A 26,850-nucleotide genomic window follows, 5' to 3' on the forward strand; every position below is an offset into this window, starting at 1 on the left:
AATTTCCAGCTTTTCTGCCCTGCTTTTTCCCCATCTTTGTGGTTTTATCTGCCTCTGGTCTTTGATGATGGTGATGTACTGATGGGGTTTTGGTGTAGGTGTCCTTCCTGTTTCATAGTTTTCCTTCTAACAGTCAGGACCCTCAGCTGTAGGTCTGTTGGAGATTGCTTGAGGTCCACTCCAGACCCTGTTTGCCTGGGTATCAGCAGCAGAGGCTACAGAAGATAGAATATTTCTGAACAGCGAGTGTACCTGTCTGATTCTTGCTTTGGAAACTTCCTCTCAGGGGTGTACTCTACCCTGTGAGGTGTGGGGTGTCAGACTGCCCCTGGTGGGGGATGTCTCCCAGTTAGGCTACTCAGGGATCAGGGACCCACTTGAGCAGGGAGTCTGTCCCTTCTCAGATCTCAACCTCCGTGTTGGGAGATCCACTGCTCTCTTCAAAGCTGTCAGACAGAGTCGTTTGCGTCTGCAGAGGTTTCGGCTGCGTTTGTTATTGTTTACTGTGCCCTGTCCCCAGAGGTGGAGTCTACAGAGACAGGCAGGTTTCCTTGAGCTGCTGTGAGCTCTACCCAGTTCGAGCTTCCCAGCGGCTTTGTTTACCTACTTAAGCCTCAGCAATGGCGGGCGCCCCTCCCCCAGCCTCGCTGCTGCCTTGCCGGTAGATCACAGACTGCTGTGCTAGCAATGAGGGAGGCTCCGTGGGTGTGGGACCCTCCTGGCCAGGTGTGGGATATGATCTCCTGGTGTGCCTGTTTGCTTAAAGCGCAGTATTGGGGTGGGAGTTACCCAATTTTCCAGGTGTTGTGTGTCTCAGTTCCCCTGGCTAGGAAAAGGGATTCCCTTCCCCCTTGCACTTCCCAGGTGAGGCAATGCCTCGCCCTGCTTCAGCTCTCGCTGGTCGGGCTGCAGCAGCTGACCAGCACCGATCGTCCGGCTCTCCCCAGTGAGATGAACCCAGTACCTCAGTTGAAAATGCAGAAATCACCGGTCTTCTGTGTCGCTCGCGCTGGGAGTTGGAGACTGGAGCTGTTCCTATTCGGCCATCTTGCTCCGCCCCCCCCGATTTGCATTTTTCTAATGATCACTGATGTTGAGCTTTTTTCCATATGTTTCTTGGCCACATGCATGCCTTCTTTTGAGAAGGGTCTGTTCATGTCCTTTTCCCACTTTTTAACGAGATTGGTTTTTTTTTCTCTTGTAAATTTAAGTTCCTTGTAGATTCTGGATATTAGACCTTTGTCAGATAGATAGATTGTAACAATTTTCTCCCATACTATAGGTAGTCTGTTTACTCTGATGATAGTTTCTTTTGCTGTGCAGAAGCTCTTTAGTTTAATTACATCCCATCTGCCAATTTTTGTTTTTGTTGCAATGGCTTTTGGAGTTTTTTGTCATAAAATCTTTGCCCTTGCCTATGACTTGAATGGTATTGCCTAGATTTTCTTCTAGGGATTTTATATTGTTTATAGTTTTATAGTTTGGGTTTTAGCTTTTAATCCATCTTGATTTAATTTTTAGATATGGTGTAAGAGAGGAGTCAATTTTCTGCGTATTACTATCCAGTTCTCCCAGTGCCAGTTATTAAATAGAGAATTATTTCTGTTTTGCTTGTTTTTATCAGGTTTGTTGAAGATCACATGGTTTTAGGTGTTTGGTCCCATTCCTGAGTTCTGTATTCTGTTTCATTGATCTATGTGTTTGTTCTTCTACCAGTACCGTGCTATTTTGTTTACTGCAGCCTTGTTGTATAGTTTGAAGTCATGATGCCTCTAACTTTGTTCTTTTTGTTTAGAATGGACTTGGCCATTTGGCTCTTTTTTTGGCTCCATGTGACCTTTAAAATAGTTTCTTTTCTTTTTTTTTTAAATTTATTTTTATTTTTTATTTTTTATATTTTTATTTTATTTTTATTTTATTATTATTATTATTTTTTTTTGAGACTGAGTCTGGCTCTGTCGCCCAGGCTGGAGTGCAGTGGCCGGATCTCAGCTCACTGCAAGCTCCGCCTCCCGGGTTTACGCCATTCTCCTGCCTCAGCCTCCTGAGTAGCTGGGACCACAGGCGCCCGCCACTTCGCCCGGCTAGTTTTTTGTATTTTTTAGTAGAGACGGGGTTTCACCGGGTTAGCCAGGATTGTCTCTATCTCCTGACCTCGTGATCCGCCCGTCTCGGCCTCCCAAAGTGCTGGGATTACAGGCTTGAGCCACCGCGCCCAGCCTATATTTTATTTTTTTATTTTTTATTTTTTTATTATTATTACACTTTAAGTTCTAGGGTACATGTGCATAACGTGCAGGTTTGTTACATATGTATACTTGTGCCATGTTGCTGTGCTGCACCCATCAACTCGTCAGCACCCATCAACTTTTCATTTACATCAGGTATAACTCCCAATGCAATCCCTCCCCCCCTCCCCCCTCCCCATGATAGGCCCCTGTGTGTGATGTTCCCCTTCCCGAGTCCAAGTGATCTCATTGTTCAGTTCCCACCTATGAGTGAGAACATGCGGTGTTTGGTTTTCTGTTCTTATGATAGTTTGCTAAGAGTGATGGTTTGTAGGGACATGGATGCAGCTAAAATAGTTTCTTTTCTAATTCAATGAAGAACGTCAATGGTAGTTTAACAGGAATAGCACTGAATGCATAAATTACTTTGGGCAGCATGAACATTTTTATGATATTGATTCTCCCTATCCATGAACATAGAAATGTTTCCCCATTTTTTTGTATCCTCTCTGATTTGAGGATTGGTTTGTAGTCCCCTTTGAAGAGGTCCTTCACTTCCATTGTTAGCTCTATTCCTATGTATTCTAGTATTTTACTAGCAATTATGAATAGGAGTTCATTCATAATTTGGCATTTGTTTGTGTATAGGAATGCTAGCGATTTTTTGCACGTTGATTTTTCATACTGAGACTTTGGTGAAGTTGCTTATCTGCTTAAGAAGCTCTTTAGCTGAAATGATAGGGTTTTCTAGATATAGAATAAGTTCATCTGTAAATAAAGATGATTTGACCTCCTCACTTCCTATTCGAAAACCTTTTATACTTTTTCTCTTTGTCTTGCATGATTGTAATGGCCAGAATTTCCAATACTACATTGAATAGGTGTGGAGAGACAGGGCATCCTTGTCGTGTGCCAGTTTTCAAGGGGAATGCTTCCAGCTTTTGCCCATTCAGTATGATATTGGCTGTTGGTGTGTCATATATGGCTCTTATTATTTTGAGGTATTCCTTTAATACCTAGCTTATTGAGAGTTTTAAACATAAAGGGATGTTGAATTTTATCAAGAAATTTTCTGCATCTATTGAAATAACCATGTGGATTTTGACTTTAGTTCTGTTTATGTAATGAATCACATTTATTGATTTGCATATGTTGAATCAACCTTGCATCCCAGGGATGAAGCCAACTTGATCATGGCTGGTAAGTTTTGATATCCAGGTAGATTTGGTTTACCGGTATTTTACTGAGAATTTTTGCATTGATGTCATCAAAAATATTGGCTTGAAGTTTTCTTTTTTTGTTATATCTCTGTCAGGTTTTGGTATCAGGATGATGCTGGGCTCATACTGAGTTAGGTGGAGTTCCTCTTCTTCAATCTTTTGGAATAGTTTCAGTAGAGAGGGTATCAGTTCTTATTTGTACCTCTGCTAGAATTCCACATTGAATTCATCTGGTCCTGTGTTTTTTTTTTTTTTTTTTTTTTTTTTTTGTTTGTTTGTTTTTTTTTTGGTTGCTAGGCTATTTACTACTGCCTCAATTTCTGAATACATTTTTGGTGTATTCGTAGATTCCGTTTCTTCCTGCTTCAGTCTTGGGAAAGTGTATATGTCTGAGAATTTATTGATTTCTTCTCGATATTCTAGTTTCTGTACGTAGAGCTCTTTACAGTATTCTCTAATGGTTATTTATATTTCTGTGAGGTCAGTAGTAATATCCCCCTTATCATTTCTGATTGTGTTTATTAGATTCTTCTCTTTTCTCTTCTTTAGTTGCATAGCTAGTGGTATATTTTATTAATTTTTTCAAAAAAAAAAACAGAGCTTTTGCATTTGTTAATTTTTGAAGTGTTTTTATGTCTCTGTCTCCTTCAGTTCACTTCTGATCTTGGTTATTTTTTGTCTTCTACAAGTTTTGAGGTTTGTTTGCTCTTGGATCTCTAGCTCTTTCAGTGGAGATGTTAGATTATTTATTTAAGATCTTTCTAGGTTTTTGATGTGGGCATTTAGTGCTGTAAATGTCCCTCTTAACACTGCTATAGCTGTGTCCCAGAAATTCTGGTATGTTTTCTCTTTGATCTGATTAGTTTGAAAGGACTTCTTTGATTTCCATCTTAATTTCATTATATACCCATGAGTCATTCAAGAGCAGATTGTTCAATTTTTACGTAGTTGAGTGGATTTCTTAGACTTGAGTTCTAATTTAATTGGGCTGTTGACTGAGAGACTGTTCATCATGATTTCATTTTGTTTGCCCTGGCTGAGAGTGTATTACTTCAGCTTATGTGATCAATTTTACAGTAAGTACCATGTGGCAATGAGAATAATGTATACTCTGTTGGTTTTGTATGTAGAGTTCTTTAGATATGAATAAGATCCACTAGATCAAGAGGGGAGTTCAGGTCCTGAGTATCTTTGTTAATTTTCTCTCACGAAGATCTATCTAATATTGTCAATGGGGTGTTAAAGTCTTCCATTACACGTGGGAATTGTTGGAATTACAATTCAACATGGAATTTGGGTGGGGATACAGCCAAACCATACCATTCCACTTCTGACCCCTCCCAGTGCCCATGTCCTCACATTTCAAAACCAATAATGCCTTCCCAACAGTCCCTCAGAGTCTTAACTCATTTTAGCATTACCTCGAAAGTCTGCAGTCCAAAGTCTTATCTGAGACAAGGTAAGTAGTCCCTTTCACATATGATCCTGTAAAATCAAAAGCAAGTTAGTTACTTCTTAGGTACAATCGGGTACAGGCATTGGGTAAATACAGCCATTCCAAATGGGAGAAATTGGCCAAAACAAAGGGGCTACAGACCTCATGCAAGTCCAAAATCTAGCAGGCAGTCAAATTTTAAATAAGGTCCTTTGACTCCATGTCTTACATCCAGGTCATGCTGATGCAAAAGATGGGATGCCATGGTGTTTGACATCTTCTCTCCTGTGACTTTGCAGGGTACAACCTCCCTTCTGGCTGCTTTCATGGGCTGGCATTGAGTGTCTTCAGGTTTTCCAGGAACATGGTGCAAGCTTTCAGTGGATCTACCATTCTGAGGTCTCAAGGACAGTAGCCCTCTTCTCACAGCTCCACTAGGTAGTGCCCCAGTAGGGACTCTATGGGAATGCTCCCACCCCACATATCCCTTTTGCACTGTCCTAGCAGGGGTTCTATGTGAAGGTCCCACCGCTACAACAAACTTCTGCCTGGGCATCCAGGTATTTCTATATATCCTCTGAAATCTAGGTGGAGGTTCCCAAGCCACAATTCTTGACTTCAGTGCACACAAATAATCAATATCACATGGAAACTGAAAATACTTGGGGCTTGGACCTTCTGTAGCCACAGCTTAAGATCTACATTGGCCCTTTACAGCCATGGATGGAGTGGCTGGGACACAGAGCATCAAGTCCCAAGGCTGCACACAGCAAAGGGACACTGGGCCCAGCACAAGTAACCATTATTTCCTCCTAGGCCTCTGGGCCTGTGATAGGAAGGGCTGCGGTGAATATCTCTGACATGCCCTGGAGACATTTTTCCCATTGTCTTATGGATTAACATTTGGCTCCTTGTCACTTATACAAATTTCTGCAACTGACTTGAATTTCTCCTCAGAAAGTGGGATGTTCTTTTCTATCACATTGTCAGGTGGCAAGTTCTCTGAACTTTTAAGTTATGCTTCCCTTATAAAACTGAATGCCTTTAAAGGCACCCAAATCACTTTTTTTTTGTTGTATTTTGTGCCCATAAATAAAGTTTTATTGGAATACACACACACAACAAATTTCTTTCTATTACTAATTCCTTGAGAATTGTATAACGAATGATTGTTGAATCTTATTGAATGCTTTTCTACTTGCATTGAGACGATGATGTATTTTTATCCTTCATTCTGTTAATGTGGCACGTTACCTTTACTGATGATGATGATGATGATGATGATGATGATGTATAATGATTAAGTTCTAGGGTACATGTGCACAAAGTACACGTTTGTTACATATGTATACATATGCCATGTTGGTGTGCTGCACCAATTAACTCGTAACTCGTCATTTACATTAGGTATATCTCCTAATGCTATCCCTCCCCCCTACCCCCATCCCACGACAGGCCCTGGTATGTGATGTTCCCCTTCCTGTGTCCACTCGTTCTCATTGTTCAATTTCCACCTATGAGTGAGAACATGCAGTGTTTGGTTTTCTGTTCTTGTGATAGTTTGCTGAGAATGATGGTTTCCAGCTTCATCCATGTCCCTACAAAGGACATGAATTTATCCTTTTTTATGGCTGCATAATATTCCATGGTGTATATGTGCCACATTTTCTTAATCCAGTCTATCACTGATAGACATTTGGGTTGCTTTCCAGTCTTTGATACTGTGAATAGTGCAGCAATAAACATACATGTGTATGTGTCTTTATAGCAGCATGATTTAAAATCCTTTGGGTATATACCTGGTAATGGGATGGCTGGGTCAAAAGGTATTTCTAATTTTATATCCTTGAGTAATCACCACACTGTCTTCCACAATGGTTGAAATAGTTTACAGTCCCACCAACAGTGTGAAAGTGTACCTATTTCTCCACATCCTCTCCAGCATCTGCTGTTTCCTGACTTTAATGATCACCATTCTAACTGGTGTGAGATGGTATCTCATTGTGGATTTGATTTGCATTTTTCTGATGGTGAGTGATGATGAGCATTTTTTCATGTGTCCATTGGTTGAATAAATGTCTTCTTTTGAGAAGTGTCTGTTTATATCCTTTGCCTACTTTTTGATGGGGTTGTTTGTTTGTTTGTTTTTTCTTGTAAATTTGTTTGAGTTCTTTGTAGGTTCTGGATATTAGCCCTTTGTCATATGTGTAGATCACAAACATTTTCTCCCATTCTGTAGGTTGCCTGTTCACTCTGATGGTAGTTTCTTTTGCTGTGCAGAAGCTCTTTAGTTTACTTAGATCCAATTTGTCAATTTCGGCTTTTGTTACCATTGCTTTTGGTGTTTTAGACATGAAGTCCTTGCCCATGCTTATATCCTGAATGGTATTGCCTAGGTTTTCTTCTAGGGTTTTTATGGTTTCAGGTCTAACATTTAAGTCTTTAATCCACCTTGAATTAATTTTTGTATAAGGTGTAAGGAAGGGATCCAGTTTCAGCTTTCTACATATGGCTAGCCAGTTTTCCCAGCACCATATATTAAATAGGAAATCCTTTCCCCATTTCTTGTTTTTGCCAGGTTTGTCAAAGAGCAGATGGTTGTAGATGTGTGGTATTATTTCTGAGGGCTCAGTTCTGTTCCATTGGTCTATATCTCTGTTTTGGTACCAGTACCATGCTGTTTTGGTTACTGTAGCCTTGTAGTATAGTTTGAAGTCAGGTAGCGTGATGCCTCCAGCTTTGTTCTATTGGCTTAGTACTGTCTTGGCAATGCGGGCTCTGTTTTGGTTCTATATGAACTTTAAAGTAGTTTTTTTCCAATTCTGTGAAGAAAGTCATTGGTAGCCTGATGGGGATGGCATTGAATCTATAAATTACCTTGGGCAGTGTGACCAGTTTCACAACATTGATTCTTCCTATCCATGAGCATGGAATGTTCTTCCATTTGTTTGTGTCCTCTTTTATTTCATTGAGCAGTGGTTTGTAGTTCTCCTTGAAGAGGTCCTTCACATCCCTTGTAAGTTGGATTTCTAGATATTTTATTCTCTTTGAAGCAATTGTGAATGGGAGTTCATTCATGATTTGGATCTCTGTTTTTCTGTTATTGATGTATAAGAATGATTGTGATTTTTGCACATTGATTTTGTGTCGTGAAACTTTGCTGAAGTTGCTTATCACCTTACGGAGGTTTTGGGCTGAGATGATGGGGTTTTCTAAACATACAATCATGTCATCTGCAAACAGGGACAATTTGACTTCCTCTTTTCCTAATAGAATAACCTTTATTTCTTTCTTCTGCCTGATGGCCTGGCTAGCACTTCCAACACTATGTTGAATAGTAATGGTGAGAGAGGGCATCCTTGTCTTGTGCCAGTTTTCAAAGGGAATGCTCCCAGATTTTGCCCATTCAGTATGATACTGGCTGTGGGTTTATCATAAATAGCTCTTTTTATTTTGAGATATGTTCCATCAATACCAAATTTATTGAGAGATTTTAGCATGAAGGGCTGTTGTATTTTGTCAAAGGCCTTTTCTGTATCTATTGATGTAATCAAGTGGTTTTTGTCTTCAGTTTGTTTATATGTTGGATTACATTTATTGATTTGCATATGTTGAACCAGCCTTGTACTCCAGGACTGAAGCCCACTCGATCACAGTGGATAAGCTTTTTGATGTGTTGCTGGATTTGTTTTGCCAGTATTTTATTAAGGATTTTTGCATCAATGTTCTTCAGGGATACTGGTCTAAAATTCTCTTTTTTTGTTGTGTCTCTGCCAGGCTTTGGTATCAGGATGATGCTGACCTCATAAAATGAGTTAGGGAGGATTCCCTCTTTTTCTATTGATTGGAATAGTTTCAAAAAGAATGGTACCAGCTCCCCCTTGTACGTCTGTTAGAATTCGACTGTGAATCTGTCTGGTCCTGGACTTTTTTTGGTTGGTAGGCTATTAATTATTGCCTCAATTTCAGAGACTGTTGTTGGCCTATTCAGGTATCCAACTTCTCCCTGGTTTCGTCTTGGGAGAGTGTATGTGTCCAGGAATTTATCAATTTCTTCTAGGTTTTCTAGTTTATTTGTGTAGAAGTGTTTATAGTATTCTTTGATGGTAGTTTGTATTTCTTTGACATCAGTGGTGATATCCCTTTACCACTTTTTGTTGCATCTATTTGATTCTTCCCTCTGCTCTGATCTTAGTTACTCTTTCTTGCCTTCTGCTAGATGTTGAATGTGTTTGCTCTTGTTTCTCTAGTCATTTTAATTGTGATGTTAGGGTGTCAATTTTAGATCTTTCCTGCTCTCTTGTGGACATTTCGTGCCAGAAATTTCCCTCTACACACTGCTTTAAATGTGTCCCAGAGATTCTGGTATGTTGTATCTTTGTTCTCATTGGATTCCAAGAACATCTTTATTTCTGCCTTCATTTTGTTATGTACCCAGTAGTCATTCAGGAGCAGGTCGTTCAGTTTCCATGTAGTTGAGCGGTTTTGAGAGAGTTTCTTAATCCTGAGTTCTAGTGTGATTGTACTGTGGCCTGAGAGACAGTTTGTTATAATTTATGTTCTTTTACATTTGCTGAGGAGTGCTTTACTTCCAACTATGTGGTCAATTTTGGAATAAGTGCGATGTGGTGCTGAGAAGAAGGTATATTCTGTTGATTTGGGGTGTAGAGTTCTGTAGATGTCTATTAGGTCTGCTTGGTGCAGAGTTGAGTTCAATTCCTGGATATCCTTATTAACTTTCTGTCTCATTGATCTGTCTAATGTTGACAGTGGGGTGTTGAAGTCTCCCATTATTATTGTATGGGAGTCTAAGTTTCTTTGTAAGTCTCTAAGAACTTGCTTTATGTATCTGTGTGCTCCTGTATTGGTTGCATATATATTTAGAATAGTTAGCTCTACCTGTTGAATTGATCCCTTTACAATTATATAATGGCCTTCTTTGTCTCTTTTGATCTTTGTTGGTTTAAAGTCTGCTTTTATCAGAGACTAGGATTGCAACCCTTGCCTTTTATTTGTTTTCCATTTGCTCGGTAGATCTTCCTCCATCCCTTTATTTTGAGCCTGTGTTTGTCTCTGTACTTGAGCTGTGTCTCCTGAATACAGCACACTGATGAGTCTTGACTCTTTATCCAATTTGTCAGTCTACATCTTTTAATTGGAGCATTTAGACATTTACATTTAAGGTTAATATTGTTATGTGTGAACTTGATCCTGCCATTATGATGTTAGCTGATTATTTTGCTCATTAGTTGATGCAATTTCTTCCCAGCATCGATGGTCTTTACATTTTGGCATGTTTTTGCAATGGCTGGTACCAATTGTTCCTTTCCACGTTCAGTGCTTCCTTCAGGGTCTCTTGTAAGGCAGGCCTGGTGGTGACAAAATCTCTAAGCATTTGCTTATCTGTAAAGGATTTTATTTCTCCTTCACTTATATGAAATTTCACTGGATATGAAATTCTGGGTTGAAAATTCTTTTCTTTAGGAATGTTGAATATTGGACCCTAGTCTCTTCTGGTTTGTAGAGTTTCTGCTGAGAGATCTGCTGTTACTCTGATGGGCTTCCTTGTGTAGGTGAGCCAACCTTTCTCTCTGGCTGCCCTTAAGATTTTTTCCTTCATTTCAACTTTGGTGAATCTGTCAATTATGTGTCTTGGAGTTGCTCTTCTTGATGGGTATCTTTGTTGCATTCTCTGTATTTCCTGAATTTGAATGTTGGCCTGCCTTGTTAGGTTTGGGAAATTCTCCTAGAAAATATCCTGCAGAGTGTTTTCCAACTTGGTTCCATTCTCCCTTTCACTTTCAGGTACCAATCAGATACAGATTTGGTCTTTTCACATAGTCCCATATTTCTTGGAGGTTTTGTTCATTTCTTTTTACTCTTTTTCTCTAAACTTTCTTCTTTCTTCATTTCATTCATTTGATCTTTAATCACTGATACCCTTTCTTCCAGTTGATCAAATCAGTTACTGAAGCTTATGCATTTGTCATGTAGTTCTCGTGGCTCCATCAGGTCATTTAAGGACTTCTTTTCATTGGTTATTCTTGTTAGCCATTCATCTAATCTTTTTTCAAGGTTTGTAGCTTCTTTGTGATGTGTTCAAACTTCCTCCTTTAGCTCTGAGAAGTTTGATCATCTAAAGCCTTCTTCTCTCAACTTATCAAAGTCATTCTCCATCCAGCTTTGTTCTGTTGCTTGTTAGGAGCTGCAATCCTTTCGAGGGGAAGAGGTGGTCTGAGTTTTATAATTTTCAGCTTTTCTGCTCTGTTTTTTCCCCATCTTTGTGATTTTATCTACCTTTGGTCTTTCATGATGGTGATATACAGATGCAGTTTTGGTGTGGATGTCCTTTCTGCTTGTTAGTTTTCCTTCAAAAAGTCAGGACCCTCAGCTGCAGGTCTGTTGGAGTTTGTTGGAGGTCCACTCCAGACCCTGTATGCCTGAGTATCAGCAGCAGAGGCTGAAGAAGAGTGAATATTGCTGAACAGCAAATGTTGCTTCCTGATCATTCATCTGGAAGGTTCGTCTCAGAGGGGTACCTGGTCATGTGAGGTGTCATTCTGCCCCTACTGGGGGATGCCTCCAAGATAGGCTACTTGGGGTTTAGGGACCCACTTGAGTAGGCAGTCTGTCCATTCTCAGATCTCAAACTCTGTGCTGGGAGAATCACTACTCCCTTCAAAGCTGTCAGACAGGGACACTTAAATCTGCATAGGTTTTCTGCTGCCTTTCATTCAGCTATGCACTGCCCCAAGAGGTGGAGTCTACAGAGGTAGGCAGGCTTCCTTGAGCTATGGTGGGCTCCACCCAGTTGAAGCTTCCTGGCCATTTTGTTTACTTACTCAAGCCTCATCAAGGACATGCAGCCCTCCCCCAGACTCACTGCCACCTTGCAATTAGATCTCAGGCTGCTGTGCTAGCAATATGTGAGGCTCCATGGTCGTGGGACCTTCTGAGCCAGGCACAGAATATAATCTCCTGGTGTACCATTTTCTAAGACCCTTGGGGAAAGCTCTGTATTAGGGTGGGAGTGACCCTATTTTCCAGGTCCTGCCTCTCCTGGTTTCCCTTGCCTAGGAAAGGGAATTCCCTTACCCCTTGACCTTCCCGGGTGAGGTGATGCCTCATCCTGCTTTGACTCTCACTTGCTGGGCTGCACCCACCATCCTGCACCCACTGTCCAACAAGCCACAGTTAGATGAACCCAGTACGTCAGCTGGAAATGCAGAAATCACCTGTCTTCTGTGTCGCTCACATTGGGAGCTGTAGACTGGAGCTGTTCCTATTCGGCCATCTTGGAAGCCCTTCCAAGTCACATTTTGAAGGCTTTGCTGCTGAGAAATTTCTTCTGCCAAATACCATAAATCATCTCTCTCAAATTCAAAGTTCCACAAATCTCTATGGCAGGGGAAAAATACTACTAGTCTTTTTGATAAAAAATAAAAAGAATCACCTTTGCTCCTGTTCCCCAAAATTTCCACATCTCCATCTGAGAGCACCTCACCTTGTACTTTATTGTTCATATCACTATCAGCATTTTGGTCAAAGCCATTCAACAAGTCTATAGGAAGTTCTAAACTTTCCCATATTTTCCTCTGTTTTTCTGAGCCCTCCAAACTGGACCAGCCTCTGTCTATTATCCAGTTCCAATGTTGCTTCCACATTTTTTGATATCTTTTCAGTAACACCCCATTCTACTGGTAGCAATTTACTGTATTAGTCTGTTTCATGCTGCAGATGAGGACATACCTGAGACTGGGCAATTTACAAAGGAAAGATGTTTAATGGGAACTCACACTTCCACATGACTGGGGAAGCCTCACAATCCTGGAGGAAGGCAAGGAGGAGCAAGTTATGTCTTATATGGATGGCTACAGGCAAAACAAAAACAAAAACAAAAACAAAACAAAACAAAACAAAAACTTGTGCAGGGAAACTCCCATTTTGAAAACCGTCAGATCTCATGAGACTCATTCAGTATTATGAGAATGGTACAGAAAAGACACACTCTCATAATTCAATCACCTCCCACCAGGTTCCTCACATGACACATGGGAATTTTGTGAGTTACAAATTAAGATGGTATTTGGGTGGGAACACAGGCAAACCATATCAGTGCCCCTGTATTGGAGATATATGTACTTAGGATTGTTAGCTCCTCTTGTTGAAATGAACATTTTACTCTTTTGTAATACCTTTCTTTGTCTTTTTTTGGTCTCTGTTTGTTACAATCTGTTTTGTCAGAAACCGCAATTGCAACCCCTGCATTTTTCTGTTTTTCATTCACTTGGTAAATTTTCCTCTATCCCAATAATTTGAGTTTATGTGTGTCTTCGCATGTGAGATAAGTCTCTTGAATACAGCATATCAGCGTGTCTTGGCTCTATTCAGTATGTCATTCTGCATCTTTTACTTGTGGCCTTTGGCTCATTTACATTTAAGGTTAATATTGTTATGTGTGACTTTGATCCTGTCATCATCATCCTCACTTTATATTTTGTATACTTGTTTGTGTGGTTGCTTCATAGTGTCACTGGTCTGTTTACTTCAGTGTGTTTTTGTAGTGGCTGGTAATAGATTTTCCTTTTCATAGTTAGCACTTCTTTTGGGAGCTCTTGCAAGGCAGGCCTGAGGGTAATGAATTCTCTCAGCTTTTGCTTGTCTGAAAAGGATCTTATTTATCTTTCATTTAAGAAGCTTAGTTTGGCTGGATATAAACCTCTGGGTTGAAAATTCTTTTTTTAAAGAATGTTGAATATTGGCCCCAAATCTTTTCTGGCGTGTAGGGATTCTGCTGAGAGGTCTGCTCTTAGTCTGATGGGTTTTCCTTTGTAGGTGACTTGGCCTTTCACTCTGGTTGCCATTAACATTTTTTCTTTCATTTTGACCTTGGAGAATTGATGATTATGAGTCTTGGCGTATCTTCTCATGACTATATTTCTGGTGTTCTCTGCATTTCCTGAATTTGAATGTTCACCTGTCTTGCTAGGTTGGAGATGTTCTCCTGGATGATATATTGAAGTACATTTTCCAACTTGATTCTATTCTCCATGTCTGTTTCAGGTATTCTAATCAGTCATAAGTTCAGTCTTTACATAATCCCATAATTCTCAGAGGTTTTGTTTATTTCTTTTTATTCTTTTTTTCTCTAGCATTGTCTACCTGTCTTCTTTCAAAAAGTTGGTCTTCCAGTTCTGAGATTTTTTTCTCTGCTTGGTCTATTCTGCTATTGATATTTGTGATGGCATTATGGATATCTCATGTTGTTTTTCAGCTTTGCTGGTTGGTTATGTTCCTCTCTAAACTGGCAATTCTGGCTATCAGCTCCTGTATTGTTTATCATGATTCTGGTTTGTTTGCATTGGGATATAACATGCTCCTTTATCTCAGCTCATTTTATTATTACTCACCTTCTGAAACCTATTTCAGTCAGTTGAGCCATCTCAGCCTCAGCTCAGTCCTGTGCCCTTGTTGGATAGTTGTAGGTGTTGCAGTCATTTGGAAGAGAAGAGGCATTCTGGCTTTTTAGTTTTAGTGATTTTGCATTAATTCTTCCTCATCTTTGTGGGCTTATTGACCTTTGATCTTTGAGTTTGTTGACCTTTGAATAAGGTTATTGTGGGGTATTTTTGTTGTTGTTGTTTTCAGTGTGGCTCCGTGGATTCAGCCACCTTCCTAGGGATATGCACAGACAGATTTTTCACCTTGTTAGGGATCTGGGGACTGAAGCATGTAAAACTCCTGGGTCTCTGCATGCCTGAGCAGCTACTCTGTCAAGACATTGTACAGCTCTGTGTATTGGACCCAAGACCCTGGTAGCATGGACTCATGAAAGGATCTCCTGATCCACAGGTTGAAAAGATCTGTGGGACAAGTGTGACTTCTGGGTGGGGTTGCACAATCACTCACCACCTCCCCTGGCTAGAAATGAGGGTTTTCTTGGCTCCATACTGCTCCTGGGTGGGCATTTGTCCCCACCTCTACTACTTCTTGCTCTCTATGGGTCAAGATACTTGCCTTTCAGTCCCAGTACAAGAACCTGGATACTTCAGTTGAAGGTGTTGACTTCACTTGGCCCTTTTTCTTTCTCTTTGTGAGTGCTACAGACCACATTGCTTCTAATCAGACATTTTGCCTAATTCCACAGGCTGTACAAAACCATGGCTAGGAGGCCTCAGGAAACTTCCAACCATGATGGAAGGCAAAGGGGAAGCAAGCATGTCTTACCATGGCTAAGCAGGAGAGTGAGTATCAGTGTTCTTGACTAGTTATTTTACCATTGGTATTATATGTCACCATAAAACATTATTCTGGTAATTAGATAGAATTTTATACCTTATGACATCAAGTAAATAACAATTTGACCCATTCTAATAAGGACTTTCTTAAAACAAGTTTTGATATTGTATTTCATCAATTATTGTTTTTAATTCTAGAAGGTCAACTATGTTTTTCTCCATCATATTATTATATTGAATATTTTATATTAATAAAACTATCCTGTTCATGGTGTATTAGTTTTTAAATGCTGCTGCATTCTAGCGATATTGTATTGAATTTTTGCCTCAGGATACACAAGAGAAATTAGACTACTTTCCCCTTCCTTTGGTCTTCTTTTACATTATTTGTTTTGATATAGTTTGGCTGTGTCCCCCTTCATTGCCATCTTGAAATGTAGCTCCCATAATTCCAACATGTTGTGGGAGTGACCTAATTAAAGATAATTGAATTATCAGGGTGGTTTTTCCCCATACTGTTCTCATAGTAGTGAGTAAATCTCACAGGATCTGATGGTTTTAAAAGGGGTTTCCCTTTTTTTTGGCTCTCATTCTCTCTTGCTTGCCACCATGTAAGAAGTCCGTTTGCTTTTCCTTCATCTTTCACCATGATTGTGAGGCCTCTCCAGCCATGTGGAACTGTGAGTCAATCAAAGCTCTTTCCTTTATAAATTACCCAGTCTCAGGTATATCTATATTCACAGCCTGAGAACAAACTAATACATGTTTTTTCATGAATTTATTCTTCTCTCTCTTCTCTTTCCCTCTTTTTGACAAGATATTTTGCCTGGCTATTACTCCTCTACATTGTTTAATTACTGCCCCTTTGCTGATTGCCTCATCTCTACAAATCCATCATACATCTCTTTCCAAGCTGTACACTTGCTATACACTATGTAGGATTTTTTTCCTGAGAACAAATTGTAGGCAGCTGAAACTTAAAATGCACAAAATGGAATTTATTACTTCTTCCTCACCTTGGCTCCTATGATCCTTTCATTCTTTGCCATTTGATACCAAGTAAATCATAAAATACTATTTTATCTGCATTTTAAGGTCTTTCATTAATATTAATATTACTTTAATATGAGTAAGAAAAAGAAAAACATAATCAGATAAGGATCTCTGGTGAAATTCTCTATGTTGCTTGCTTTTACAATCCTTATATAGATTCAACTTTATTATTATTATTATTAATTATTATTATTATTATTTTGAGATGAAGTTTTGCTGTTTGTTGACCAGGCTGGCGTGCAGTGGGCATGATCTCAACTCACTTCAATCTCCACCTCCTGGGTTCCTGCAGTTCTGTCTCAGCCTCCAGAGTAGCTGAGATTACAGGTGCCCACCACCACACCCGCTAATTTTTGTATTTTTAGTAGAGCTGGGGTTTCACCATGTTGTCCAGACTTCACGTGATCTGCCTGCCTCGTCCTCCCAAAGCATTGGGATTACAGGTATGAGCCACCGCACCCAGCCTCAACATTATTTTATTCAAAATACAGCTATTTCACAATGTCAGCAAAATGAGGCATTTGAATTAAAGTGGAGAAAAGAAATGATAATTACAGGGCTTGATATTAGACCTCATTTTAGCTTCAGGTCACAGATTACTATTCTGAAATTATAGGTCTCTGGTTCATCATAACTTCAAAACCTGGCATTGAAAATATAGATTGGTTTTACTGTGGTGTTTGGAAATAATTTCTTTTTGTAAAGACAACAATTAATCGTTTTTTGCTGTTTGACTCCTAGGCATAATGGTGACTTTTTTATATAAGCAAAACCACAATAAGTCAGAGGCTGTATCCACATGATACCACTGATAACCAACAGAAAATTGGTTATATTAAGCTATAAGTGGGAAAAATATGGACAAATACAGAAATATTCCTTTTATATATTTTAAAATAATGCCTTTGGATGCTTGGCATTATTCAATATTAAAGTAAGATTGTGTCTATAAAATTTTGAAAGGCAGAAGGTAAACAGAGCACTTAACTTCATCGAAACAACAGAGGAAGAGCCATTTATTTGAACATTGCTTTCAAAATATTAGCTGTTGAAACTCTGGTGTAAAACAATAAAATAAAAAACTTCATAAGTACTTTTTAAAAATGTTATTGAGCCACTGGAATATAAGTTCTACATGGGCAGGTACTTTGTGTATGTTTTATTACACAACAAATTTCCAGTGCCTACACAGTACCTGGAACCTGGTATGTGCTTAAAAAAAAAAAAAAAAAAAAAAAAAAAAAAAGGTGGTTAGAATGTGATAGAATGTGAATAAATGTTCTCTGAAAAGGAATTCAGAGGAAAGAGACATTATTTCCTTGAAAAGTTTGCAAACTCTGGAGACACAGTTTTTGTGTAAAACGAAGGTACATTCCAGAGAACAAAATGGGAGTCCAGAATTTACAGCAACATTTCCTACTTAGGTTCCCAACCACGTCTGGTGGGTCTGATTGCAAATAAAGGATTTGTGTTCACTTAGTTCTGATTGGTGGGTACAGCTCATCTCTGATTGGTTCATATAGTTAAGCCCCAATTGGATAGGACAGGTGATTTCTGATTGGTTTCTGATCGGTTTCCAAGTCCCAAACTGGAAGTCTCTGTCAGATATTTCTTTCAAACTGCCAGTTGGTGGGGAGGGAGGGAGGATCTGTTTGCGGTTTATCTTGGCACTAACAACAAAGAACTGGTTTGGCTTGATTGTTGAAAGGGGGGTTCTGGACACTTTGACATCTTTCTGGGAACATAGAGCACATGATTATGCCCTCATCCTACTATGGCTTCCTGGTTCTGATTTAAATTTGAATACCTCAGCCATGGGCAATGAGTTCTGTCTGTTAGCCGGGACATAGTTTAACAGAACAAATGGAAGAACAAACACAAAATAAGACATTTGATAAAAAGGAAGGAGGAGTGTACTTACCTGTTTCTAACAATTGTGTTATATAATCCTCACAATAAGCCCGTGAAGTGGATATTATCTTGATTTAATAGATGAGACTATTAAAGCAAAGCTACACACCTCATCAAAGTTGTGTATATGTATTTATGTATATGTGTGCATATGCATCTATATCATCTTACTTCTTATCTACCTCTCCATCATGTCTACCACCATGTCTAAAAGAGTAGGTGTTAAATATATGTGAATTTCATTCTCTCATTCTCTTATTAACAGTCCTATATTTACCATGCAGATTAAATAAAATCTTCCTGGAATGGATCAACATTTTATCCTTTTATAATAATGTAAAGTCATAAGGTAATTTAAACAGCACATTTTTTTTTGTCTCTCTCCCTCATAATGATAATTGATCTGGCTAGTTTCTTTCCAAGCAACTTAGAAAAAGACTTTGTGTTTGAAAGATTATAGTCACCAGACTCATTCAGAGATTTTATTCATTCCTATCAAACACTTGGCATTTCTGTATATTTCACACGAATTACAATGTAATATATTTTTCACATTATTTGAATTTGTGTCTAGGGATGTCTAAAGTCCAAGAGCTTAAAAGATATACACAATGAATCTGAGAGCTAAGGGAATATAAAATTTAAAGGAATATATTCATTTTGATTTGGTAACCTTTCCCCACAGACTTTGAATAAAATTACTTCTGGAAAAGAACGAGTGCTCAGAGGCTTTAGGTTTTTGAGCAAATGAGGTAAATACATAAACTGTGGTTAAATGCATCCATAAAAATGATGACTTTAAATTCAGATACGCTAACAGGAAACGTTTATCAAGTCATATAGAAGCTTTTCTTGTAAAACGTGGGCATCTCAGTGTTGCCTATTTTGGGATTATTTAGTCAGGCGTATTGAAATATCTCAATACCTCATTCTTCTGGAACTTATTCTTAATAAATATTTCAACTCCTTCCCTCTGATTTGTGTTCACTTTGAAGATATTTTAGGTCTTTTTTGCTAAATACTGGGCAAAAAATTCTTGGAATGGATTAACATTTTAGCCTTTTAGAAGAATGTAAGGTCATAAGGTAATTTAAACAGCACATTTTTTTTTCTCAAAAATTAAATCCAATTCACTTTGTTTTTCCAATGGTGAAAATATTACACATATTTTTTCAAAAGAGAAAGCAATTAATTAGGTAAAATTTACTGATCAGATTGATGATAAAATATTTATTGTTATACCGCCAGACAGAATATATAGAAATTTAAGTTTTTAATATAATACAGTGCTTTGAAATATTTTAAAAATATTTGGCAAATTAATTTATTCATTCTCATCCACAAATATTTTCCAGTTGAGAAATTATTCACATATATTTGTGGTGTTCATTAAGGCTATTAACATACATTTATTATCCTTCCAAGTTTTATATGTCTGTGTGACATGCTTTGGCTAATGGAAGATGTGTTTTTTTCTGGATGGAAATCCAGTTCATGGTTAAAAATATTTTATTCCCTCTGCTACAGTGTCCGTGAGAACATATTGAGATGGCATTTCCTTCAGCCCAAGTCTCTGAGTAACTACCATGAGCTGAGCATCTCTGCTGACCTATATTGTACATAGAACATAAGTGAAAAACATTCTAGGTGTTCCATTCTTCTGGTGTTACTAGTTCCCACAGTACAATCTAACACTATTTCTTGGACATAATATTGTTTGTGTATATAAATTATATGTATGGGTATGTAAAACCATAAAGAAAGTTATACTTTAAAGTGATTGCTAGCAGTTTGATCTTTAAGACAAGGCAAATATGATGCATTGTGTTATAGTGCCGAGGAATAAGCAATTAATGTTTGTGAATTATGATAATGTTAATTAACATCTAGACTTAAGGGTTGTTGAGAAAATACAACCCGATTGTGCATATTAACCATCTAGTTCAGTAAGAAGCATGGCAAGCACTCTACAGGCATCAATTTTCTTCTTTCTTTAATGTTAACTGGTAAGATACTTAGCTATCTAATTTTGAGCAAGAATTTAGAACTTGACTAAAATGAGTATGAACCATTGAAAATTTCAATAATTGGAATCCCAGATTACTAAACTAATAAAAATTCAGCCCTTGCTTTCAAACAGCTATGATTTTTAATTAAAGATAAATCAAAGCATAAAACACTAAATTATCCGTGATCTACTTTCTCTATAATAAATTAATCACACTGGATGGGTTTATATGTACTGATCATTCAGAAGTTAATGTAAATAATAAACTATATATGTGTATGTGCCATACAATGACTAGTATGTCAGAGTTGATATATAATATATGCCATGCTTCCTCCTTCCTTTATGCTTAGACATATACTGTTCAGTGAGTGCCTAGAAGGTACCAGGCACTGTAAGCAGATACAGTTATTATTAGTCCAGAAATGCCCATCTTGTCCATTACATTCTTATTTTGCAGGTTTATAAAAGATGTTTTGTTAATAATTTCACATGTTTGAACTTTCTAAATAGTTTCTGACATGTATAAATGACAAAAGAAGCAACTAAACCTAATTTAGTTTTAACTAGTTTCATATTATAAAATTTGTCATGATGAAAGTTGTCATTTATATCCAGGAAACATCCCAGTTCTGACATATTTCTGCCACATTTCCTTCTGCCAGAACCTTAATTTTGACTTTTATGATTTCACACAGAGATAAGCATGATGTAGTTTAACTAGCTGCCTGCAGCACGTTCCTTTTTCTCTTATCTAGTCTGCATTAAGTCAAGTAAACTTCCTATTTCTACTCTGTACAAATACAACAAAACCAAACAAAACAAACCTAACAATAGCAGGAGTCAACACTCTTTGACTAGCCTCACATCTCTTCTGTGTCTCTGTATCCAAATGCTTACCAACCTAATATCCCTATTTCATCAAAGTCATCAGTTGCTAACCTGAATCTCAGCAAGTGTTTATTTTTCTGCATACAGGTTAAGTTCCATTATAAGATATTGATTTCCTCACTAAACATTTAAATGTCTTTCATCCCATAAACTTCATGTGTTATCTATTTTCCTTGAATAGTATTATGAATTTTTTTGCATTATGCCCACATGTTATATCTGTAACTACATTGTAAACACATTGAGAGTATCTCACCAAAATATCTGTCATTTAATGTGTAATTATCAATTAGATTCTAATAATTGATATACCCCCTTTTTCCCAAAAAACATTGAAAATTGTTATGTTAGTAGAGATTTATATGAGAATTATCCTGATGTGTGATTAAAAAATTATTGAATAAAAATGTTCTGAGTTTACAAAGCACACAAAGATTTCATATTTTCACATACAAAAAATTTTAGTAACTTTTAAGGTATGTTTTTGGAAACAAAAATAACCTTTAAATAAAAAATTGTTCTCTTCGTTCCAATGCTCAACCTTCACCTTCTGACATTTATAAATCATCACTCAAGAAAGGTGACTTCCATTTTAGTGTAATCATATTATTTCAAGATGGAGGAGAATAAAAATGCTATCAAAACGCCTTTTTAAAGGAGATTTTTTTCAAAAAAGAATAGTGTTTGCTTTTGTGAGTACAAACAACAAAGATAAAGTGGTGAAAGATCATATTTGTTAGACAGCAGATGGAGCCCCCATATAAATAAAAAAAATGAGAGATGTGGTTATAAACTTGGATTCAAAAATAGATATTAAAAAAAGAGATTTCATAAGATTCACAAAAATAAATACAATTTCAAGCCTAACCTTGCCAGTGTGTGGAGAGTCAAAATTGCACATTGAGGGAGAATAATGCCTTTCTCCCTCTCTTAAACAAAGCTAGAAAAAGGAAAAGAAAGTATCAATAATTATAAAGTCCCAGATGTTTTATGAGCAGAAAGTCAGTCTGTCCACATCTCTGACAATCTGAGACATCAGTAGAAAGAAGAAAGAAAATTACCTCATTATACAAATACCACCTATTCAACTGATTACATACTAGAAATTAGAAGATTGATTCTAGAGGTGATCACATATCTACTTTCTTTTTTTCTGGATCACCTTTAAGAAATAGTGATTTCAGGTAAATATTTGTAAAATATCTCATATCAGAAAGCTAGACTTGGTTTTGAGACTATTTGAGAGATGACAAAAAAAACACACAAAAAAACTTAGTTAAAAAAAAAAAAAGTTTAGAACTAAATCACCACAGTAGAAAATGTTTTGGGAAAGAGATTATAACACAATTCTATGATCATTCTTTCTCTTGGCATTAACCAAAGATAGCTTTCATTCCTGTTGAATCTTAGTGATGGTTATCTAAGGGCCCCAAATCCCCGATGTCCAGTACTCAGAGAGAACAAACTTCATTCAAATCATGATAGTTTAGTCGTGAAACTTTCACAACTTTAAAGTCTCTAGATTGGACTACCAGTATTCTTTGTATTTGGAAGCCTATTTTTTGTAATGTCTACCTCAAAGCTTGACACCAGTTAAAGTGGCAAGAAAAGATTTTTATCAGTAATAACTATTGCAATAGGGAAGATAATTCATCATGAACTGAACTCACATTTGCAGAGAGGTGACTGGTCATTTTAAAGAGAAAATGACAGAGTAGGGAAGGGGAAAAACATGAGAGAAAAAAAATCAGAGAAGTAAAAAATTACAAAAGTTTAATTAAAATGCAATTGATGCAGCTGTGTCTGCTAACCGGCAATTTTTTTTTTTTTTTTTTTTTTTTTTTTTTTTTTTTTTTTTTTTTTTTTTTGAGACGGAGTCTCCCTCTGTCGCCCAGGCTGGAGTGCAGTGGCCGGATCTCAGCTCACTGCAAGCTCCGCCTCCCGGGTTCACGCCATTCTCCTGCCTCAGTCTCCCGAGTAGCTGGGACTACAGGCGCCCGCCACCTCGCCCGGCTAGTTTTTTGTATTTTTTAGTAGAGATGGGGTTTCACCGTGTTAGCCAGGATGTTCTCGATCTCCTGACCTCGTGATCCGCCCGTCTCGGCCTCCCAAAGTGCTGGGATTACAGGCTTGAGCCACCGCGTCCGGCCTAACTGGCAGTTATTGAAGTTAGGATTCTATTCTCCAGCAGAGACTTGGAAACAGAGGCCCTATCCTTAGGTTTTGGAGGAATCGAACAGTAAATTGTTTTGGCGGCCTTGACTTTTCTTAAGAAGGCACTTTAAGGGGTGGGGGATGGACTAACATCCTATTTTCGATGTAGTCTTCAGCTATTAGAACTATGCTACTGCTTGTTCAAGTTTTTATAGACCAAGGTTGACTCCTAATGGAGAAGGCTCAAAGGAACCTAGCTAGAGTTCTGTACTGAGCAGCTCTCCTCTATTCCCCTTTCCTCCACTCCCATGCAATCCACAAAAATCCTAAACTTAGATTACCTTCTCTCAATGTTCAACTATAAATGTTCCTTCATACCATGCCCCTAATCAATTCTACAGTCAAGGACCAAGTTTTCTCCTAAAAGATTGATGTGGCCAGGTGTGGCGGCTCACAGCTGTAATCCCAGCACTTTGGGAAGCCATGGCCGGTGGATCACCTGAGGTCAGGAGTTCCAGACTAGCCTGGCCAACATGGTGAAAACCCATCTCTACTAAAAATACAAAAATTACCAAGGCATGGTTTTGCACACTTGAAGTCCCAGCTACTTGGGAGGCTGAGGCAGGAGAATCCCTTGAATCCAGGAGGCAGAGGCTGCAGTGAGTTAAGATTGCATCACTGCACTCCAGCCTGGGTGACAGAACAAGACTCTGTTTGAGAAAAAAAAAAAAAAAAAAAGACTAATGTAACAGCCAGTACATTGTTTTGTTCACTGCGCTTGATAACAACACTATCTTTGCTCTTTTATTTATTTTTTCTTTAAACTTTTATTTTACGTTCAGGGGTACATATTCAGGTTTGTTACATAGGTAAATGTTTGTCATGGGGTTTTGTTGTGCAGATTATTTCATCACCCAGGTATTAAGCCTAGTAACCATTAGTTACTTGTGTTGATCCTCTCCCTCATCCCAACCTCCACCCTCCGAAAGGCCCCAGTGTCTGTTGTTCCCCTCTATGTGTCCATGTGTTCTCATCATTTAGCTATCACTTACAAGTGAGAAAATGTGGTATTTAGTTTTCTGTTCCTGTGTTAGTTTGCTAAGGATAATGGCCTCCAGCTCCACCCATGTCCCTGCAAAGGACATAATCTAGCTTTTTTTTTTTTTTTTTTTTAATGGCTGCATAGTATTCCATGTTGTATATGTACCACATTTCCTTTATCCAGGCTATCATTGATGGGCATTTAGGTTGATTCCATGTGTTTGCTATTGTAAAAAATGCTGCAATGAATATATACGCGCATGTGCCTTTATAATAGAACAATTTGTTTTCCTTTGAGTATATACCCTGTAATAGGATTGCTGGGTTGAATGTTATTTCTGTCTTTAGGTCTTTGAGTAATTGCCACACTATCTTCCACAATAGTTGAACTAATTTACACTCCAACCAATAGCGTAGAAGCATTTCATTTTCTCTGCAACCTCGCCAGCATCTGTTTTATTTATTTTTTTGACTTTTCAGTAAGTCATTCTGATTGCTGTGAGATGGTATCTCACTGTGATTTTGATTTGCAATTCTCCAATGATCAGTGATGTTGAGTTTTTTATATATAATTGTTGGCCACATGTATGTCTCCTTCTGAGAAGTGTCTGTTCATGTCCTTTCCTCACTTTTTAATGGGGTTGTTTTTTTCTTGTAAATTTGTCTAAGTTTCTTATAGATGCTGAATATCAGACCATTTTCAGATGCATAGTCTGCAAAAATTTTCTCCCATTCTGTAGGTCATCTGTTTACTCTATCAATAGTTTCTTTTGCTGTGCAGATGCTCTTTAGTTTAATTAGGTCCCATGTATCAATTTTTGCATTTGCCACAGTTGCTTTTTTTTTTTTTTTTTTTTTTTTGTACAGGGTCTCACTCTGTGTTATCCTTGCTGGAGTGTAGTAATACAATCACGGCTCACTGCAGCTTTGACTTCCCACATTGAAGCATTCCCTCATGCGCTAGCCTCCCCAGTAACTTAGACAGGTGTGTGCGACCATGACCTGCTAAATTTTTAAAACATTTATAATGATGAAGTCTCCTTATATTGCCCTGACTGGTCTTGAACTCCTGGGCTCAAGCAATCCTTCCACCTTGGCCTCCCAAAAGCTGTGATTATAGGCTTGGGCCACTACACCTTTTCATTCTCTTTTAAAGAAGGGAAGAACAACACACTGGTGTGAAAGAGCTCCACATTTCCCATAGTTTCCATACATCTTTGATTTAAAAAATATTAAAATATGATAATAGCAGCAGCAAGATTAATGTTTATGCTGATGATGTGCAAAAGTCCAAAATAAAAAGTGGCTTTAATTACTTTCCAGTTGCTCTCAAAACATAAAGATAATACAATCCCTAGAGAATACCGGTCACTATAGCTGTGTGGACAATAGCTGGAAAGAGTCTAATTAAGTTCTCATGTTTACAAATGGTGGTATCAGTAGTTATCAGTGTATATTAAGTACCAGATGGTGTGGAGAAGACTAAGCGTTGATGCCCTTGGCCCACCAAGTTGTTGTTCATGTGATACAAATATTTATATTGGAGATTTACTCTCAGAAAATCAGTCTCTCTTTCTCTCCTGATTTCTCCTTTCTCTCTTCTTTTGTTTTTTAAATCAGATCCTTGGTAGGAAATTTTTATTTTTTTAACAGAGTGAGTTTACAGATATGAAACATATTTATATTTGTTTCTGTTTTTATAACTTAAAAAACATTGACATCTATATATATTTTCAAAACGTTTCTTCGTTTTCAGCCTAAGTATATGATTTTTGTGACTTACCTTTCATGATCAGTCCCAGGATTGGTCTCATTTTAGTAGTTCCAAGTCCCTAGATTTCCATTAACATATTATCTCTCTGGACCACATACTTTTTTGTGTTTAGCCATAGATTCTCCCCTTTAGTCTTAAGTCTGTTTTTACTTCTGTTATTTATATGGGTGCCATATTGATAGTATCTAGACAAGAAATATTATTATCTCCTGTGTTCCAGTGACACATTACCACTTTGTACTGAAGCTATATTATCTACACAAAATATTTCTTTGGAATATGCAAGAACATTTCTATGCCAAAACCATGACTTCTGTTCACTTTTTAGTATCTTTCTGGTATGTATATATTTGAATTTTGTCTGTTTTCATTGTTCTGGGTATATCTGGCCCCCCATTTTCCCTTCGATCCATACATGCTATGTCTGCCTTTCTTTCTCATTTCTTAACTTATATCACAGCCTTAGTGTGTGACATCTGGCATAAATACCTGTAGGTTTCATGCTGGAATTCTTCTTTTCATGGCTTCACCTGTAAAAAGTATCAACAAACTTTCAATTTTTTTTTTCCACTCTCAGTTGTGAAAAGTGATGCCCATTGTCATTTCAATTTACATTTCCTCTTTTATGACCTTTCAATTTGAGAGTTTCTCAGTATACTTACAGAAATATAAGCATACAGATATATTATTTCTTTGGCAAGTTTTCTGTGTCCATTGACCTATTTAAAACAATTATTTAGCTCTTTATACATTCTGCCACTACTGTATTTCATGTATTTCAAGTATTTTCTAATAGTTTGTGATTGTCTTTTTGTTTTTTTTTGTTTTTCAGGTTTCAAATTAATTTGAGAAAATTTGACTTCTTTATATTACAAAGGTTTCTATTCCAGAATATTA

At 37.7% G+C, this 26,850-nt stretch overlaps 1 long non-coding RNA gene across 4 annotated transcripts in view; it reads left to right on the forward strand.

Annotated features, from left to right (window-relative positions):
- The window catches only part of LOC105487683 (uncharacterized), a 67,212-nt gene that overhangs the window by 14,349 nt on the left and 26,013 nt on the right, over positions 1-26,850 (forward strand). For 3 of the 4 annotated variants that reach the window (XR_011621316.1, XR_011621317.1, XR_011621318.1), the window contains exon 2: positions 15,031-15,127. This is a non-coding gene — a long non-coding RNA (uncharacterized lncRNA). Of the gene's footprint in view, positions 1-5,138; positions 5,322-15,030; positions 15,128-26,850 lie in introns of those variants that run through there. The other variant, XR_011621319.1, reaches the window with a different exon arrangement.

Source organism: Macaca nemestrina, chromosome 3 (genome assembly GCF_043159975.1).
Source record: "Macaca nemestrina isolate mMacNem1 chromosome 3, mMacNem.hap1, whole genome shotgun sequence".
NCBI classification, from domain to species: Eukaryota; Metazoa; Chordata; class Mammalia; order Primates; family Cercopithecidae; genus Macaca; species Macaca nemestrina.